Here is a 19,175-nt window from a genome sequence, read left to right as displayed (position 1 = left end):
CGCACCATACAATATGCCCGCCCTCCGGAATGAATTTCGTAACTTAAACGGGACGGGCCAAAAACATCAATTTTTCCAAGTAACATGCACAACTCAAAATTACCCCTTCACCTCAAAACAGTTGTTATAAACGTTAAAAGTTACTTTTCGACATCTTTAAAATGTTAAACATGCGTGCAAAACATCTTACTGCGGCCCCCTACGAAAAACTTCATGCGGTTACAGAAAGACCAGAAATTACGAGTTTCTTGATAATAATTTTCAAATTGGTGCATAAGTAAACAAAAAATAAACAACTTGAACAAGGCATACATCACTATGCATGCAGTTACCCACAAAAAAGATTTAAAAAAACTTACCGCACTGGAGAAAAAGGAGACAAGATTTATTCATAAATAATGCGCATGCTTTGTAAAAATGTTCATTTAATAAAAACGTCAGGTTAAACGAACTGAATGACGATGCAAATGCAATAAAGATGCAAACAAGATGCAATAAAGATGCAATGAAGATGCAATCAAGATGCAAGCAAGCTTTAAGCGAAACTTTTTCCACGAAGTTTTTGTTTCGCAGCCTCAAATTAATACGTGGTTAAAAATAAAACAAAAATCTCACAACAAACATTTAAAAAGTTAACTCCGGGATGAAAAGGGTTAGTTTTTACGCTTAAGTGACACGAAATATGAAATGCAATTTAAAACACACAGAAACATGGACTTTGGGAGGAATGGTTCTTTCGCTTAAGTCAACACGAAAAATGATAGGTTAAAAGTGTCAACATGGTTGTTTTAATAATCCAATGTGTTACGTGTGTGACACAAATAAAATGGTTGTCATGAACATAAAACATGAAATAGGTTTTAAAACCTTCATTAATGAACCTCACTCGCTTATTGTACGCACACTCTCACAAAGCATTTGTTTTGCTGCATAAAATGCAATTGTGGTTAAAAATGAAACAAATCTAACCCAAAACACACAAGAAACATTCAGTTCAGAAATAATGGGGAGAATTATTTCGCTGAAATGAACACAAAATAGGGCAGGTGGAAAGTGCAAAAACTCTTGTCTTTACCCAATGAAGTATGAAACATAAAATATGGTTGTCATGACAAAAAACAACAAAGTTTCATTCGAAATTTCACTTTAAAAATAAACCTTTTCTATCATTGAGGAAGCGAAAAGTGCGAAAAGAACAGAGTGTGAAATGATTAGGCAAGATCCTCCCTTAAAGATGTTCTCTCTTTCTCCTCCTCTTTCCAACCAAAAGACAAAAAAGGAAAATAAGGACAGAATACAATAAGGAGAGACCCGCTTGTCCAAACCTTATGCAGGATTGGAATCATCAGAGAAAAGAAAAGAAAAGAGAGAAGAGAAACACGTTTCTTTGGGTCTCGCAATCCAAATTGACAAGTAAAGATTACCTCAAAGTTCTCGGCTGAAGGCGGGCTGGGGGGCGCTCTGCGCGAGGAAATCACGATCTCTGCAAAAACACCAAGAAGGTAGGGGATTAGAACAGGGAAAGCGAAAGTAAAAACCTTAATTTACCTAGTGCAAAAACTAGGGCACAGACATCTAGCTCTGCACTCTGAGAACGGGACTGGTTACTAGCAATTCCAGCAAAGTCATCGCAGAGCGGTGCCTCTTTGGGCACTCTTTCATTCTCAGTGCACGCATACACGCTGACGGATGGACGCACGGACGGCATGGACGTTCTTTGCCGCATCAGAGCGCCAAGCCCTGCCGGGATGCATCGGCATGCATCTTGAGGACACGGCGAGGCAGTACATTAGTCAAGTTCTGTCGTGTTACTATTTTGTTCGTCAGATTTCGCGACATTCTGCACTCACATAAACTAGGGCAACTCGAATGCCAATCCAACAAGGTCGATTAAAACAACAAAGTATTTTTTTCGACGTGGGACACTCCAAAGATGCGAGCGAGACAGAGCACCCTCAGAAAAAGCCCCAAAAGTATGAAAGCTACAATGGAATAAGAAAAAATGCCAACACGCGGACGAAGGGAAAAACAGACAGACAGACAGGAGACTGCATGGCCGAGCGAACACCTAGCAGCAGGCTTTTAAGCAAACGCCACGCAAAATCTTATTATAATCTTTTTATAGTCTTTGTTAGAGTTCTGGAAGTCCTTATGAGCGTGAGACAGGGTGGCTTCACCGCCCGCTGCCAACTCGCTTCACCGCCGAGGGAGAGAGAGGCTCATTGAAGCAAAAACTGCATCATGGATTCAATTTTTGTGTCACAGATTCAATATCTGCGTTGGTTTGGGGGGAGGGAGAGGTGAGGAGGGGGAGTGAAAGAGAGAGAGAGAGAGAGGGAGAGAGGTATATATCTTTTAACTAAGGACGCACTGCGTTGTGTCGCTCCTCCAACTCGCTCCACCGTCGAGGGAGAGAGAGGCTCATTGAAGCAAAAACCGCATTATGGATTTGATTTTTGTGTCACAGATTCAATATCTGCGTTGGTTTGGGGGGAGGGAGAGGTGAGGAGGGGGGGAAAGAGAGAGGGAGGGAGAGAGAGAGACAGAGAGAGAGAGAGAGAGAGAGAGAGAGAGAGAGAGACCCAGGTCTAAAAATCTTGTGTGGTTTACGGGATCCTGTATCATTTTGCAGGATCCCGTCTAGTTTTACGAGATCTCGTATGGTTTTGCGGGATCCCGTAAGAACACTCGAGATCCCGGGAGGGTCGCACAGGATCCCTTAAGACCTAACGGGATCCGGTAAGGGTCACACAAGATCCCGAGAGGGTCACCCCTGTAAAAAAATTTTAGTGCGTTCTCGTGCTTTTCTGGTGCGCCCGTAGTGCATTATCGTGCAATCGAAGGGCATTCACAGTGCGTTTTAGTGCGAACATGGAGCCGCCGTAGTGCAATTTCGTGCAATCATAGAGCATTCGTAGAGCATTTTAGTGCGAATGAAGTGCAGTGGTAGCGCAAGCGCAGCGCATTCGTAGAGCGAATTAGCGCTAGCGTAGTGCATTCGCAGCGCGCGTAGCGCAAACGTAGTGCAGGCCGCCCGAGGCCGCCCCACCCGCGTCCATCAGCCGCAGGGCAGCGCCTGGAGCCAAATTTCAAACTTGACCGAATACACATTACCCTACAGAATTAGATTCGTCTCAAGAAGACAAAAAAAAAATGTCAACACATATCATGGGTTAAAATGGAAAATGAAAGAATTATTGAACTTCCAATGTCTTTTTGACCATTTTTGCACTCTAAAAATCCAATAACTCTTTCATTTTCCATTTTAAGCCATGACATGTGTTGACATTTTTTGTTTGTCTTCTCGAGATGAATCTAAATCTGTAAGGCAATGTCTATTTGGTGAAGTTTGAAAAATCACTCATCTCAGCGAAGTTCAAACCCTGCAACAAAGCCGCTCTTGTCAAAATATCTCCAGCCCAAGGTGGTCCGAGGTGAGAGATTGGGTCACGGAATCGGTTTAAACATTGTGGGCTCAACAGTTACCATTAGGACCTATCAACACTAAGAGGGAGGTTGGCCAGCACAAACAACACCTGAGATATTTACATTTTTCTACATTTGACAAATTTAGCGGGAAAATGTCGCTTTTTGATCTTATGATAGTTTAAGTTGTTTGCTCAGTACTGGTTTGTATTTCTTCTTTCTAGTCATAAAAAGAGGAGAAAAATGGTGCCGACCAAGTTTTGAACGTTGCTTGGTTTGGCCTACTCAAGGAATTTTGTCGAAATCATCGAAACTGTCATCCCCAAAATAATCCACCTAAGATTTGTCCCTGGTGGGGTGGGTCTCATTTCACTTCCTCTCCTCTAATAAACAATTACTATAAAGTCCCTGGAAGCAACAATCTGACAGGAATTATCATGACTACCCTCATTTTAGATAGAATCTAGGGTCAAATCTTAGGTGGATTATTTTGGGGATGACAGTTTCGATGATTTCGACAAAATTCCTTGAGTAGGCCAAACCAAGCAACGTTCAAAACTTGGTCGGCACCATTTTTCTCCTCTTTTTATGACTAGAAAGAAGAAATACAAACCAGTACTGAGCAAACAACTTAAACTATCATAAGATCAAAAAGCGACATTTTCCCGCTAAATTTGTCAAATGTAGAAAAATGTAAATATCTCAGGTGTTGTTTGTGCTGGCCAACCTCCCTCTTAGTGTTGATAGGTCCTAATGGTAACTGTTGAGCCCACAATGTTTAAACCGATTCCGTGACCCAATCTCTCACCTCGGACCACCTTGGGCTGGAGATATTTTGACAAGAGCGGCTTTGTTGCAGGGTTTGAACTTCGCTGAGATGAGTGATTTTTCAAACTTCACCAAATAGACATTGCCTTACAGATTTAGATTCATCTCGAGAAGACAAACAAAAAATGTCAACACATGTCATGGCTTAAAATGGAAAATGAAAGAGTTATTGGATTTTTAGAGTGCAAAAATGGTCAAAAAGACATTGGAAGTTCAATAATTCTTTCATTTTCCATTTTAACCCATGATATGTGTTGACATTTTTTTTGTCTTCTTGAGACGAATCTAATTCTGTAGGGTAATGTGTATTCGGTCAAGTTTGAAATTTGGCTCCAGGCGCTGCCCTGCGGCTGATGGACGCGGGTGGGGCGGCCTCGGGCGGCCTGCACTACGTTTGCGCTACGCGCGCTGCGAATGCACTACGCTAGCGCTAATTCGCTCTACGAATGCGCTGCGCTTGCGCTACCACTGCACTTCATTCGCACTAAAATGCTCTACGAATGCTCTATGATTGCACGAAATTGCACTACGGCGGCTCCATGTTCGCACTAAAACGCACTGTGAATGCCCTTCGATTGCACGATAATGCACTACGGGCGCACCAGAAAAGCACGAGAACGCACTAAAATTTTTTTACAGGGGCATACGGGATCCCTTAAGTAGCCGGGATCCTGGGAGGGCTGCACAGGATCCCGAGAGGGTTGTACGGGATCCCGCACGCTGCCGAGATCCGGGAAGAGACACACGGGATCCCGTGATGGTCTTGCGGGATCCCTTATGTTGCCGAGATCCCGGGAAGTACGCACGGGATTTCAAATTTAGGTATGCTGTAACTCGGAAAGTTTTTAACATTTTAAGCTCAAATTTTGTATGGGGTATATTCGCTAAAATTCACCAGTGCCTTTTGAATTTTATTGAAATCTAACAACTTTTTTCTGCTATCTCGAGAACCGCTGGAGTTATCCAAATTTTGACTGCAGATTTGGATAGATCTCGGTTCCAACCTCCCAGATGATTCAATCTTTTGATTCTATCTGCAGAAGAACTTGCATTTTCACGTCTTCATCTGTACTTTACAGGATCCTTTTAGTGGGTAAAGGATTCCTTTCCGGCATACGAGATCCCGTCCTGGCGTACAGGATCCTGTCCCAGCATACGGGATTTTGAAAATTCGTTAAAGGATCCCGTGTGTCCTCACGGGATCCCGTCCACCTCAGGATCCTGTATGGCTCGGGATCTCGTATAGTAGTACGGGAATCCCTTAACGAATTTTCAAATCCCGTATGATCTTACGAGATTTTTAGAGAAAGAGAGGGAGAGAAAGAGCAGGCATGTCAAGACGATAAAGCACTTGTACGCCTTCTTGGCTGCACGTCAGGCAGCCAGCGGGGCCTCGGCGGTGTAGCGGTGCGTGGCGGGGCAACAATATATGCGACGCCGGGGCGTGCCTAGGGAACGTGCTCATCGCTTCAGTGCAGCTGACCATGCTGGGATACGAAAATCGTCTTTGGAAAAGCGAGCCGGCCTTCAACCGTGGGACAGAGCAGCGACGCGTGAGGTGGGCCTCAGACAGCCTGCTTTCCGTGGTCATCCAGATGGAGGCAGCCGAGGAGCAGGCTCCCTCCTGGACACCACAGCCCGCACCACAGCCCGCACCACAGCCCGCAGACCTGCCGACCCCACCCGCCCCGGCTGCACCTGGAAGTGGCGCCCGTGAGCTGCTGTGGATTTGCTGCACACCTCTGGCTCTGCTGTTTCTAGCTGCGCTCGGGTACACGGCTTACGACTTGTACATGAGGCTCAAAAAGCTATTTGGCCTCTAAAGCACCTGCTGCAGCGGTAAAATTTGCCTCCTGGGAAAAGCGCTGCTTTACAGATTACAATATTGCATCTATCTGGCAGCCCCTTGTGGCGATGTTCTCTCTTTTACCTCATTCACGGACGATCCCTGAGTGACAAGCACCTTCTCAACGCGCTCTTATCTAGCCAGACCCTTTGCGACGCACCCCGATAAAGCAAAACACCATTTAATTAACCAAAATGGCTGTAGGAACGCTCAGAGATGAACCTTAAACAGACAAGTTGTCGCGCCCTCCCACAGAGTCCGTTCTACGAGGCAATCGCTGCGAAACGACACGCCCCGCGCGCCCCGAAAACACCCCGACCATCCGTGACGTGCCGTGATGACCTCGTCACGTGATCGTCACGGACAGAGCGACGAACGCACTGTTTGGAATCAGCACTTTAGAGCTCTTTCTGCCTCGCATCCACACCGGACGCGCCGTGAGTGCGTGAGGGACAGAGCGAGTTGCATGTGGGCTCACAGTGAGTCGTTTTTAAGCTTAAGTTAACGTATCGCCCCGTCCGTCGAACGGGGAACCTTATACACACACACAAACCACACTTAAACCTGTGCAGTATGCCTCGTTCGTTGCCTCGTTTCACTCACACCAAATCACGCCCCACGAGTGCGAGAGAGAGTGAAACGAGAGCAGTGTTCGGTTTCTCCCAGCTCGGAAAGGCCCCCACGGCGTCCCAGTGACGTACCGTGACGACCTCGTCACGCGACTGTCACGTCGTCACGACGCGACAAATGCCGCGAGCAAGCACTTCGGTCCCAGTCCCATTTCCATTTAGCGACTCAGGACGCGAAAGCAGGTCGGACGCACCAGCTTTACGCCTGGGGCGGGGGCCGCCAGCCTGCGGGGCCCGGGCTGCTGGAAAGCCCCCAGCAACCCCGCCAGATGCGGCAAGCCAGGAGGGGCCATGCTTGACGAGCAGCAAGGCGCGTTGCCGTGGCCCAGAGCGGAAAAGCACTTCCAGGGAAATTTCTATATCTGGCAATGTGGCCGCCGCAGGTTAGCGAACAGGCCGTAAATGTGCGCATCTCAATGTGTGCATCTCTGATGCAAATTCCGCATTTTCGACGCAAAGTCGCAGACGGCCAGTGGGCCAGAAGACCTGCGCAGGCGGACAAAAATCTTAACGCGGTTTAAGCTCCAGAGTGGCTAAACTGGATTGAACCGAACGTACGACCCCACCAATGGATTACTCTCCGAACGAGGAATCCATTGGTGGGGTCAGAGGTTAGGTTACAGTGCAGGTTAGCGACTCTGGAGCCAAAATCACGTCTGGAGGCCCGCTCTCAAGGCACGCCCCATGAGTGCGAGAAAGACAGAACGAGGAAACCTATGTTCAAATTTAGCCGTGAGTCTATAATGAGTCGTCAGAAAGGGTGTCGCGCGGCTTGTCGTGCTGCACCCTGGCCGCCTTCAACAAGGCCTAGAGCAGCACGCCGGCAGCTGACGCCAGGCCCCGGCTCTTGGGCTGCCTGCGCCAGTCTTCTGGCTCACTGTGCCATCAGTGGTCAGAGAAGCAAAACCTGCATCACTGAATTAAATTCAGCATCTGCCCTTGAAATACGCAAACTCGCACACACAGGACGACAGCCTCGGCGTGGCCCAGCATGGCGACCCCTATGGCGACCAGCACGGTGGCAAGCATGGTGGCCAGCATGGCAGCCAGCATGGCGCAGGTACACGCAGACCCGACGCTACAGAAAGCACCACGCCGCGACCCAAAATACTCTGCAAACTCAACAGTGTACTCAGTACACGCTGTACTGGCGAGTACTCACAAGTACACTCACAAGTGACACGTTGTGGTCGCGCGGCCGAACGCACAGTGGGCCAGAAGACCGGCGCAGGTGGCTCAAACTCTAGACGCGTTTAGAGCTCCAGAGTCGCTAAAGGGGACTCGAACCGAACGTGTGACCCCACCAATGGATTGCTCTCCGAACAAGGAATCCACACGTTAAGTTAAAGTCCCATTTAGCGACTCTGGAGTACTCTGCAAACTCAACAGTGTACTCAGTACACTGTCTTTAGCGTGTACTCACGAGTACACTCCCTTCAGCGTGACGTGTACTGATGAGTACACTCTCTTCAGCGTGTACTCACAAGCACATTCCAACGAGCGTGTACTCAACTGCATGTATTGCCAGGCTTCTAAGCACACTATCGTTAGAGTGTACTCATCTAAGCACACTCTCGTTGGAGTGTGCTTGTGAGTACACGCTGAACAGAGTGCACTGAGCACACTGTTGAGTTTGCAGAGTACGTACACTGTTTGAGATTACAGGCTCCACCGGGACCAGAGTCGCTGCGACCACCTTCTCTCGCAGCGAGACTTACACTACTAACCCTAGCGAGTGAGGCTTGCCAGACTCGGCTGCGAAGAGGGCGCTTCGATCGCGCGCCTTCGGGCGCCCGAGCGCTTCCGAACCACGATCGCGCCCGAAGGCGCCCGGGGGGCCCCATAGGCCTCATCCCGTGTGCGGCCTCGGATTTCCCGAAGCGAAAAACGCTGCAAACGTTGCAAGATCTCCCGCCGCCGGTTGGTCGGCGGCCAAAATGCTTGTGGCGGGGCCACAAGATCATGCATGCATCCAGGTACACAGCTGTTTTGGCCGCCTGCGCCGGTCTTCTGGCCCACTGTGCACTGTTCCGAATCTTGCTAACTCCAATCTGGCAACCATGTTTGACCCTACTCGCCGCCGGCCTGCCTGGGCCAGACCGCTGGGAGCGCCCCCCCCCCAAAAAAAAAAAAATAATAACGCGACCCGCTCTGTGATAAAGTTTTCTAAACGATTAAATTAACTTCCCCTGTCCAAGTGATTGCTCGCTTTTTTTCTTACTCCGTTCCACGGCTGGAAGCAAATCCCATCGGGACTTTAGGTGTAATATCACTCCGCAGAAAGAATTTCTGTACCCCGTTGGAATCATTAACGTACTCCAATACACTGTAAAAAATTCCGTACTTTTGTACGGAAATGGTACAGAAAAATATAGTACGGAGGTACGGAGAAAAGTACGGAACGTTCCGTACTTGCTCCATATGAACCCATGTAAATGGGTACGGAAAAAAGGTACGGAACGTTCCGTAGTTGGCAAGTACGGACGGTCCAGGCAAATTATTGACCAGACATGTTCCGTGCTTTTTCCGTACTTTTTTCTGACAGTGTAGAGGCAATTATGTGCTCCTTTGGAACTTTTTATGTACTCCGCTGGAAACAATAGTGCGGGGCAGGGCAGGGCGGGGCAGCGTCTCGCGCGCATCCGTACGGAACGCCCCATGGGTGCGAGAGAGACAGAGCGACGAAAGCACTGTTCGGAATCAACAGGCACACATCCGCAACACTTGCCAGCACTGCCAGATATTTAGACTCAGAGAAGCGAATACCACATCACAGATCTGATTTTTGAGTCACAGATGCGTTATTTGCATCCGCGCTAACATTCTATCAGCTCTCAACACGGGGTCGGGGACAGCGAGAGGCGTTTTTCTGTCCATCTGCCTGTCGTGCCCCGGAGAGCAATCCACTCGTGGGGTCACACGTACGGTTCGAGCCCCATTTAGTGACTCCGCGGCACAAAGAGCTCCCGGCGAAATAAATTCGAAAAAAGTAATTTCGCCGGGATTCGAACCTAGACCGTCCGGATCGTAACTTTACACGCTACCAACTGAGCCACCGAGACGCTGAGAGTACCAGACTTTTCACCACGTCCACATAGAACCGACGACAAGCTTCTTTTCTTTGTAAGGCCTAAAATAGTTTGTAAGGTTTTGAGATTCTCCAGAGTCGCTTATTGTGTGAAACACAATTACTTAATTAGCGGGAAGGAAAAGCGGTCCAAGCTCAGCACAGGAGCACAGCTTTGGCACAGTCTGGCAACACTGCACACTTGGTGGCACAGAGCCGCTACCGAGGAAATAATCCACTCTGTTGGCCCCTCAGCCCTTAATCCCTAATCCACGGGGCTAGCCAAGTCGCCTCTACCAGGAACACGCCGGGGGCCATGTGGACGAGCACAGTACAGTGGCCCCAGCCAGGGCGGCGTGCAGAAAAAGCGAGCATAAACAGTGTGGCTCACATTAGAGAGACAGGGTTAGAGAGAGGGGGGGGGGGGGGCGGAGAGGGGCGGAGTAGTGGGGTGGCCTGGCCGATCCAAACTGCACTTCATGACCATGGGCTGGAATTTTTTTTGGGTGTTCTGGGGACCCACCTGAACACTTTTGCCCGCAGAGGCATTTCGATTTCGCGTGCAGAGCCAAAATGGCGGCCGTTTTAACGCAAAATTGAACACTTTTGACTTGGATGCGTTTGATCCTATTGCTTCCCTCATTCTTATCCGATTTTCACGATCCAGGAATTGATTCCCACCAAGTAAGGTCCAAGGAAGACGATGCCGTTGACAGATTCACGATATCTCGAAAGGTTTTGGAGCAGTAACGTGTCAAAAGTGAAACATTGGCCCCGAAAAAAAGCAACATTATTTTTGAACCTTAATACACAGTTACCTGTTAACCGTATCAAAAAATTGCCTTCTCTGTTCGTTGTGCGTCCTTTCTAGACGAGTAATTTAAGCACAAACTCCGACCTGTGCGCCAAACCGTTTAGGAGATACGCCCGTTCGAAGGGTGCCGTGTCGGCCCGGCGGAGGCCGCTGTGCAGGGAATTTCCCTAAGGGGCTGATAGGCAACCCGCTCGACGGCCGCTCCCGCCAGCCGCGAATCCAGCGCTAAACGACTGTTTTTCAACGCAAATGTGGCTTGTTTAGCCTAATTAGACGTTCTCCGTCAACGGGTGGCTGGTCTTTGGACCTTTCTTTAAAACACCTTTGTTACGGAGTGCGATTAGCCGCCTTAGTTTGGGAGCGGTATTGCGGCAAAGTTTGTCGAAACGGTATCAAATGTGTAGAAATAGTCGTTTGAGCTGACTTTGGAAAGCCACTGCGTCCAATCTAAGGGGGCTAATCGCTCTCCATCAACGGGTGGCTGGTCTTTGGGCCTTTCATTAGAACACCTTTGTTACGGAGTGCGATTAGCCGCCTTAGTTTAGGAGCGATATTGCAACAAAGTTTGTCGAAACGGTATCAAATGTGTAGAAATCGTCGTTTGGGCTGACTTTGGGAAGCCACTGCGTCTAATCTAAGGCGGCTAATTTCTTTCCATCAATGGGTGGCTGGTCTTTGGACCTTTCTTTAGAACACCTTTGTTACGGAGTGCGATTAGCCGCCTTAGTTTAGGAGCGGTATTGCAACAAAGTTTGTCGAAACGGTATCAAATGTGCAGAAATCGTTGTTTGGGCTGACTTTGGGCAGCCACTGCATCTGATCTAAGGCGGCTAATCGCTCTCCCACAACGGGGTGCTGGTCTTTGGGCCTTTCTTTAGAACATCTTTGTTACGGAGTGCGATTAGCCGCCTTAGTTTGGGGCGGTATCGCAGCAAAGTTTGTCGAAACAGTATCAAATGTGTAGAAACCGTCGTTTGGTCTGACTTTGGGCAGCCACTGCGTCTGATCTAAGGCGGCTAATCGCTCTCCATCAACGGGTGGGTGGTCTTTGGGCCTTCCTCTAGAACACCTATGTTACGGAGTGTGATAAGCTGCCTTAGTTTGGGAGCGGTATTACAGCAAAGTTTGTTGAAACGGTGTCAAATGTGTAGAAATCGTGGTTTGAGCTGACTTCGGGCAGCCACTGCGTCTAATCTAAGGCGGCTAATCGCTCTCTATCAACGGGTGGGTGGTCTTTGGGCCTTCCTTTAGAACACCTTTGTTACGGAGTGTGATTAGCCGCCTTAGTTTTGGAGCTGTATCGCAGCAAATTGGATCAAAACGATAAAATTTTACTTTACCCAAATATACCGTATAATACGGTAAAATACCGTATTTACGTAACTTTGAATCTTACCGGTATTTTTACATCCCTAATCTATTTTGACCCCAACTCAGGTTTTAATCCTGTCAGGGTTAAACATCGGCGAAATTCGCACATTTCTTAATGAACCTACGGGATGGGCCAAAGTTGCCGTTGTATATCGCTACGTTTCCTGTTATTTCAGTATGGTCCCCCTTTAGATGAGGTTTTATGGGTTCATATGGAATACAAGCAACTTCTAGAACGGTGGTGAAACAGACAAGGCTAAACAAGCCACATTTGCGTTGAAAAACAGTCGTTTAGCGCTGGATTCGCGGCTGGCGGGAGCGGCCGTCGAGCGGGTTGCCTATCAGCCCCTTAGGGAAATTCCCTGCAGAGCGGCCTCCGCCGGGCCGACACGGCACCCTTCGAACGGGCGTATCTCCTAAACGGTTTGGCGCACAGGTCGGAGTTTGTGCTTAAATTACTCGTCTAGAAAGGACGCACAACGAACAGAGAAGGCAATTTTTTGATACGGTTAACAGGTAACTGTGTGTTAAGGTTCAAAAATAATGTTGCCTTTTTTCGGGGCCAATGTTTCACTTTTGACACGTTACTGCTCCAAAACCTGTCGAGATATCGTGAATCTGTCAACGGCATCGTCTTCCTTGGACCTTACTTGGTGGGAATCAATTCCTGGATCGTGAAAATCGGATAAGAATGAGGGAAGCAATAGGATCAAACGCATCCAAGTCAAAAGTGTTCAATTTTGCGTTAAAACGGCCGCCATCTTGGCTCTGCACGCGAAATCGAAATGCCTCTGCGGGCAAAAGTGTTCGGGTGGGTCCCCAGAACACCCAAAAAAAATTCCAGCCCATGGTCATGAAGTGCAGTTTGGACGCCCATACGGGAGCGGGGCCACCCCACTAGAGCGGGGTGGTTGGCGCGGGACCCGTGTTTCGCGACGACACCTGACCACCCGTGACGTGCTGTGACTACCTCGTCACGTGACTGCCACCAGCAGCCCTACAGTGGGCCAGAAGACCGGCGCAGGCGGCGAATACTCTTTTGAGCTCCAGAGTCGCTAAATAGGACTCGAACCGAACTTGTGACCGCACCAATGGATTGCTCACCGAACGAGGAATACATTGGTGGGGTCACACGTTCGGTTCGAGTCCAATTTGGCGACTCTGTCCAGTCTGGCAACCATGTTTGACCCTACTCGCCGCCGGCCTGACTGGGCCAGCCCGCTGGGAAGCCCCCAGCGAAGCCTCAGCAGGTCGGAAGGAGGCCACGGATAACGAGCAAAGTCCACAGTTCTCACTGTGCTTCGCTGAGACCAGGAGACCGGCGACACCCTGATGAAAACGGAGCGTAAACGAAGGATGAACGGGGAGGTAAAACGAAGCATAAACGAAGGACGAAAGTAAACGCTTGTTTCGGCGGAGCTTAAACGAAGGATAAGGCTTCGAGACCATCGGAGCATAAACGAAGCTTGAACGAAGCATAGGCTTCGAGACCATCGGAGCATAAACGAAGCTTGAACGAAGCATAACCGGAGTGGCAATGGGTAAAAGGGAACAGACCGGCGAGGCTACCTCCTGATGATTCTCCGAGCCTGGTGCCTCGTTTGACTCATCCACGCGCGGGAAGCGCCGAAAGTGATGCTTGTAGAAGTTTTGAACCCACGACGCCGCCTCGGTGCACCTCAAAGCTGAAGACGCTGCCAACTGCGCCACGGAGGATGTCTGGGGAGCATGCCTTACACAGCACCTGACTATCTGAGCGAGAGTGTTCTCCGGGCCCACCCCCGGCTGGGGTCACTGGAGGGGGTACGGCTGCAACATGGCTCAGCCTCAGAGCCGACTCATTGCAATTTTCTCTAAGTGTCGCCGGAAGCGTAAACGAGGAGGTATTGGAGAGTTGACGAAGAGGTCAGCCCACGAAGCGTAAACGAAGGAGAGCGCTCCCTTCGTTTCAGCTTCCCCGGTCGAAAGGAAGCATGAACGGAGTGGTATCGGAGCGTAGGTGAAGATGTCAGCCTCGGAGCGGAAACGAAGAAAACGCCACCTTCGTTTAAGCTTGCCGTGACAGGAGGGAAGCATGAACGGAGTGGTATCGAAGAGGAAACGAAGCGGTCAGGCACGGAGCGTAAACGAAGGAGGAACCACTTCCGTTTAGGCTTCCCCTGCCAGGAAGGAAGCATAAACGGAGTGGTATCGGAGCGTAGGTGAAGATGTCGGCCGCGGAGCGGAAACGAAGAAAACGCCACCTTCGTTTAAGCTTGCCCTGACAGGAGGGAAGCATGAACGGAGTGGTATCGAAGAGGAAACGAAGCGGTCAGGCACGGAGCGTAAACGAAGGAGGAACCACCTCCGTTTAGGCTTCCCCTGCCAGGAAGGAAGCATAAACGAAGAGATTGGAGCGTAAGCGGAGCACTACCTCTTCGTTCATGCTTAGCTCACGCTTCGTTCAAGCTTCCAGGCTCCAAACGTTATCCTTCATTTTCATCAGGGCAGCGGCCAAAAACCCAAAAGAAGAATCCCTTCATGTCACTCGAACAGAACCGAATCGGTTCGAGTCCCACTTAGCGACTAAGAAGCTTAAAACGCGAGCAGGCGGCCAAAACTCTAGACGCGTTTTGAGCTCTAGAGTCGCTAAACAGAACTCGAACCGAACGTGTGACCCCACCAATGGATTGCTCTCCGAACAAGAAATCCACACGTTAAGTTAGAGTCCCATTTAGCGACTCTGGAGCTCAAAACGCGTCTCTAGTTTTGGCCGCCAGCGCCGGTCTTCTGGCCCACTGTGCAGCGCCACGTCGACTGCTACACTTCGACTAGAGAAACGAAGACCTTTCTCAAGTACACTCGTAATTAGCAAAGTAAACAGTGCACTCAGTACACTCTGTACTGGCGTGTACTTACAAGTACACTCACAAGTGACACGCTGAGGCAGCCCGGCCGAACGCACAGTGGGCCAGAAGACCGGTGCATATGGACGAAAATCTAGACGCGTTTTGAGCTCCAGAGTCACTTAATGGGGCTCGAACCGAACAAGTGACCGCACCAATGGATTGCTCTCCATTGGTGGGGTCACACGTTCGTTCGAATCCAATTTGGCGACTCTGGAGCTTTAAACGTCTCATGAGTTTTGGCCGCCTGCGCCAGTCTTCAGGCCCCACTGTGCACCCGCCGGTCTTCTGGCCACTGTGCCTGCCGCCTGTTAAATCGCCCGAACCCCATTTTGGCCCGACGGCACTTGTGACGTGCTGTGACTACCTCGTCACGTGACTGCCACCAGGAGCCTTACTGTGGGCCAGAAGACCGGCACAGATGGACAGAATCTAGACGCGTTTTGAGCTCCAGAGTCGCTAAATAGGACACGAACCGAATGCGTGATCCCACCAATAGACTGGCCTTCGAACGAGGAATCCATTGGTGGGGTCACAGGTTCTGTTCGAGTCCAGTTAAGTGACTTAGAAGCTCAAAACGCGTCTAGAGTTTTTGGCCGCCTGCGCCGGTCTTCTGGCCCACTGGGCACCGCCGGTCTTCTGGCCCCTTGGATCGCCCGAGCCCCACTTAGGCGCCCTTGTGACGTGCCGTGACTACATCGTCACGTGACTGCCGCCAGCAGCCTTACAGTGGGCCAGAAGACCGGCGCAGATGGACAAAAATCTAGACGCGTTTTGAGCTCCAGAGTCGCTAAATAGGACTCGAACCGAACGTGTGACCCCACCAATGGATTGCTCGAGGAATCCATTGGTGGGGTAACACGTTCGGTTCGAGCCCTTTTTAGCGACTCCGGAGCTCAAATCGCGTCGAGAGTTTGGGCCGCCTGCCCCGGTTTTCTGGCCCACTGGGGCAGTTCCTTCGGAATTTGCCTACAGGACGTTAGATCTGGCGACAGTGTACAGGCAGCAACTTGCCTGACAGACTTCCCGGAACTGGAAATCCCCCGTGAAGAAACGCCAGGCACAGCTGGCACGCACTCATACGGGACGCCCCATGAGTTTCACTTCTTTTCAAAAAAAGGTGAGTAGACCATTAGATTACATGTATTTATGGGAAGATGGGGACTTACTTTCAAAACAGATCTTATCAGTTTTACAGGTTTAGCCTTCAAAATCCAACTCTTGAGCTTTGACTCGTAAAAGAGTAACACCAGACAAAACACAATAAATTAATCCTCAGTGATGGTTAATGGATCAAATTGATCACCAGAACCAATTCTATTTGTTCAGAACCCACAGAGCTTGATGACAATCTCGATTTAATAAAAAAAGAACCTGAGGTTTGGTACCAGCAGAATTACTGTAGATTTTAGTGTCCTAATTGTCAACTTACAACTTTTGAAGACTCTCTTAACAAAAATTGGGACTTGAAAATCACTTTCACTCCTCTCAGTAAGATCCATTATTAATAGAAATGACAAGAATTAATTACTGATCACAGTGCAAAAGGATTTAAGAAGACAGCTTGTTTAGTTAGCAAGATATGCCTTCATTTGTATCTCTCAACTCAGTTTACGCAGAGAAATGTTTCCCAATATCCACTTTGTAAAATACCTATCAACCAGTATTACTCATCCTAAAATTATAAATGAGGCGTCAATCAAAGCTTATATGCCCTCTTAAAGAAAATAAGAAGCCTGAGTTCATTTAAAAGGACTGTCTATTCTTCATGTCTAGTTGTAAATACTCAATCAATATGACCTCAGTTTGGGCTAAATGAAAGCTATAAAGGAATCGAAAACACTCATATTCATCCCTCATGCATAAAATTGGTCTTAAAAGGACCACAGTTGCATTCTGGATACTCTCCAAAAGGTTTCAGAGTAATAACTTTGCCACCAGAATTATATGTGGGAAGATTAACACACCAACTTTACTCCGCAGCAAAGCCGCAGCCCAGATTGAAAGTATAAAAATATTTTTCACCTTGTTCCAAATCAAATAAAAATAAGGTGAGTACACCATTCAATTACATTTAATTAGGACAAGATGTGGAGCAATTTTCAAGCAGATCTGATCACTTTTACAGATTTAGTTAAAAAATTCCTTTCTTGATGGACTCACTCGGAAATGTCACAAGTACATATAATCACTAAAATTTAACACTCAGTGATAAATGATGGATCAAAATGATCACCACAACCAATTCTATTCATGAAGAAGGGCACCAGCTCAAAGACAATCTCGAATTTAAGTGAAAAATGATGGGTTTTTGCCACAAACACCCAATCTCAACATTCATAATTTATGTAATGAGTTTGGTGGTTAGAAGGGTCCCACCGACTCCGCTCTTTTTCGGAGCAGCAAGGACCTGTCTCGAGGATGATTAAACAGTACTCCTTGTCGGGGTTAACGGGCAAATAAAACCTATATCAATCAAAATACTGACATAACCTCAAACATCAGAATTGACACAAAGATTGGCCACCGTACCCTTAAGGTGGCCCCACAATGGCCGAATTCAGACGGCCGACATGCACCCGACAACCACACGACTGTTGAACGCTGTTCTACTGTCTACAAGTTGGCAACCCTGTCAGCTATTGGCAGTCACCTGCTATACTGTACATAGTGCATATGTGGGGTGTCTAACGTCTCTAGAATAAATCACTCTTGCTTGAACAGTCAAACTGGTAACACCTCTGTTGTTATTTTCCTTCTTCTCTCCACTTGACACCACGTGCTACAATCCACTGACAGCAATAGATGCTAACAGGTTATGGGCCCAGGGAAAATCCTTGTGGAGAAAAGTCAATCGCCAAGCATCAATAAAATATCAAAAACTCCAAAGGAGTATAAACCCGTTAGAAGATAAAATCTTCAAAAACGGTGTCACACAATAAGCAGGCAGCATGGGCGACACTAAGGCAAAGCCTGGTGATACAGCCAGCATTACCATGCTTGAAGACTGTCACACATATACAATGTGGTCTTTTGAGATTACTAATGGGTAATTCTTTCCCAAGTCACCCGAGGTCCCGAAATCGATGTCTCCGATTTCGACGAAACTTTGTGGGTGTGTTCCCTATGTAGCAAAGAGCTCCAGAAAAAATTTTCAACTTTTTTGGTCGGCCCAAAAAATTTTAATCACGTATTTGTAAAAACACTGAAACCTGCACTAAAATTTGTTTGTTGCCTGAGGGCGACCTGCCCGGTGGATTTTTTTTCTTTTCATGGTACTGAAAAAAAGTCCCCGAGAGCCACTTTTAAAAGTCACTTGTTCCAGGAGATATGGACCAAAAATTCGTTTTTCGCGAATACCCAAAAAATGCATCCGAATTTTTTGATGATAATTTTTTTTAGGAAGGTCCTGTGGTGGTCTATCACCCCTATTTGGTTTTGGGTTTGGCCCATGGAAAAACCGAATAAAAATTGCGTTTTTTTCCGTTTTTTCCGCAGTTTTTTGGGCCCATAGTATCGCTATTTTAAAGTCTGACTATAATGAGCGCCATTAGACTTTTTTTTCGCCTTTTCAAGACGAATCGATTGATATAAGTTGAAGTCAAATCGGAGTATTTTGAAAAATTGCCCTTTTTACGCATCTAGATTAGTTGGTTCCCGATTCGTTTTTCGCGAATACCCAAAAATTGCATCCGAATTTTTTGATGATAATTTTTTTTTAGGAAGGTCCTGTGGTGGTCTATCACCCTTATTGGTTTTGGGTTTGGCCAATGGAAAACCGAATAAAAATTGCGTTTTTTCCGTTTTTTCCGCAGTTTTTGGCCCATAGTATCGCTATTTTAAGTCTGACTTAATGAGCGCCATTAGACTTTTTTTTCGCCTTTTCAAGACGAATCGATTGATATAAGTTGAAGTCAAATCGGAGTATTTTGAAAAATTGCCCTTTTTACGCATCTAGATTAGTTGGTTCCCGATCGTAAAAAGGGCAATTTTTCAAAATACTCCGATTTGACTTCAACTTATATCAATCGATTCGTCTTGAAAAGGCGAAAAAAAAGTCTAATGGCGCTCATTAAGTCAGACTTAAAATAGCGATACTATGGGCCAAAAACTGCGGAAAAAACGGAAAAAACGCAATTTTTATTCGGTTTTCCATTGGCCAAACCCAAAACCAATAAGGGTGATAGACCACCACAGGACCTTCCTAAAAAAAATTATCATCAAAAAATTCGGATGCATTTTTTGGGTATTCGCGACAAACGAATTTTTTGGTCCATATCTCCTGGAACAAGTGACTTTTAAAGTGGCT

Source organism: Thrips palmi, unplaced genomic scaffold (assembly GCF_012932325.1).
Source record: "Thrips palmi isolate BJ-2018 unplaced genomic scaffold, TpBJ-2018v1 HiC_scaffold_6, whole genome shotgun sequence".
NCBI classification, from domain to species: domain Eukaryota; kingdom Metazoa; phylum Arthropoda; class Insecta; order Thysanoptera; family Thripidae; genus Thrips; species Thrips palmi.
This window is presented reverse-complemented; position numbering follows the sequence as displayed.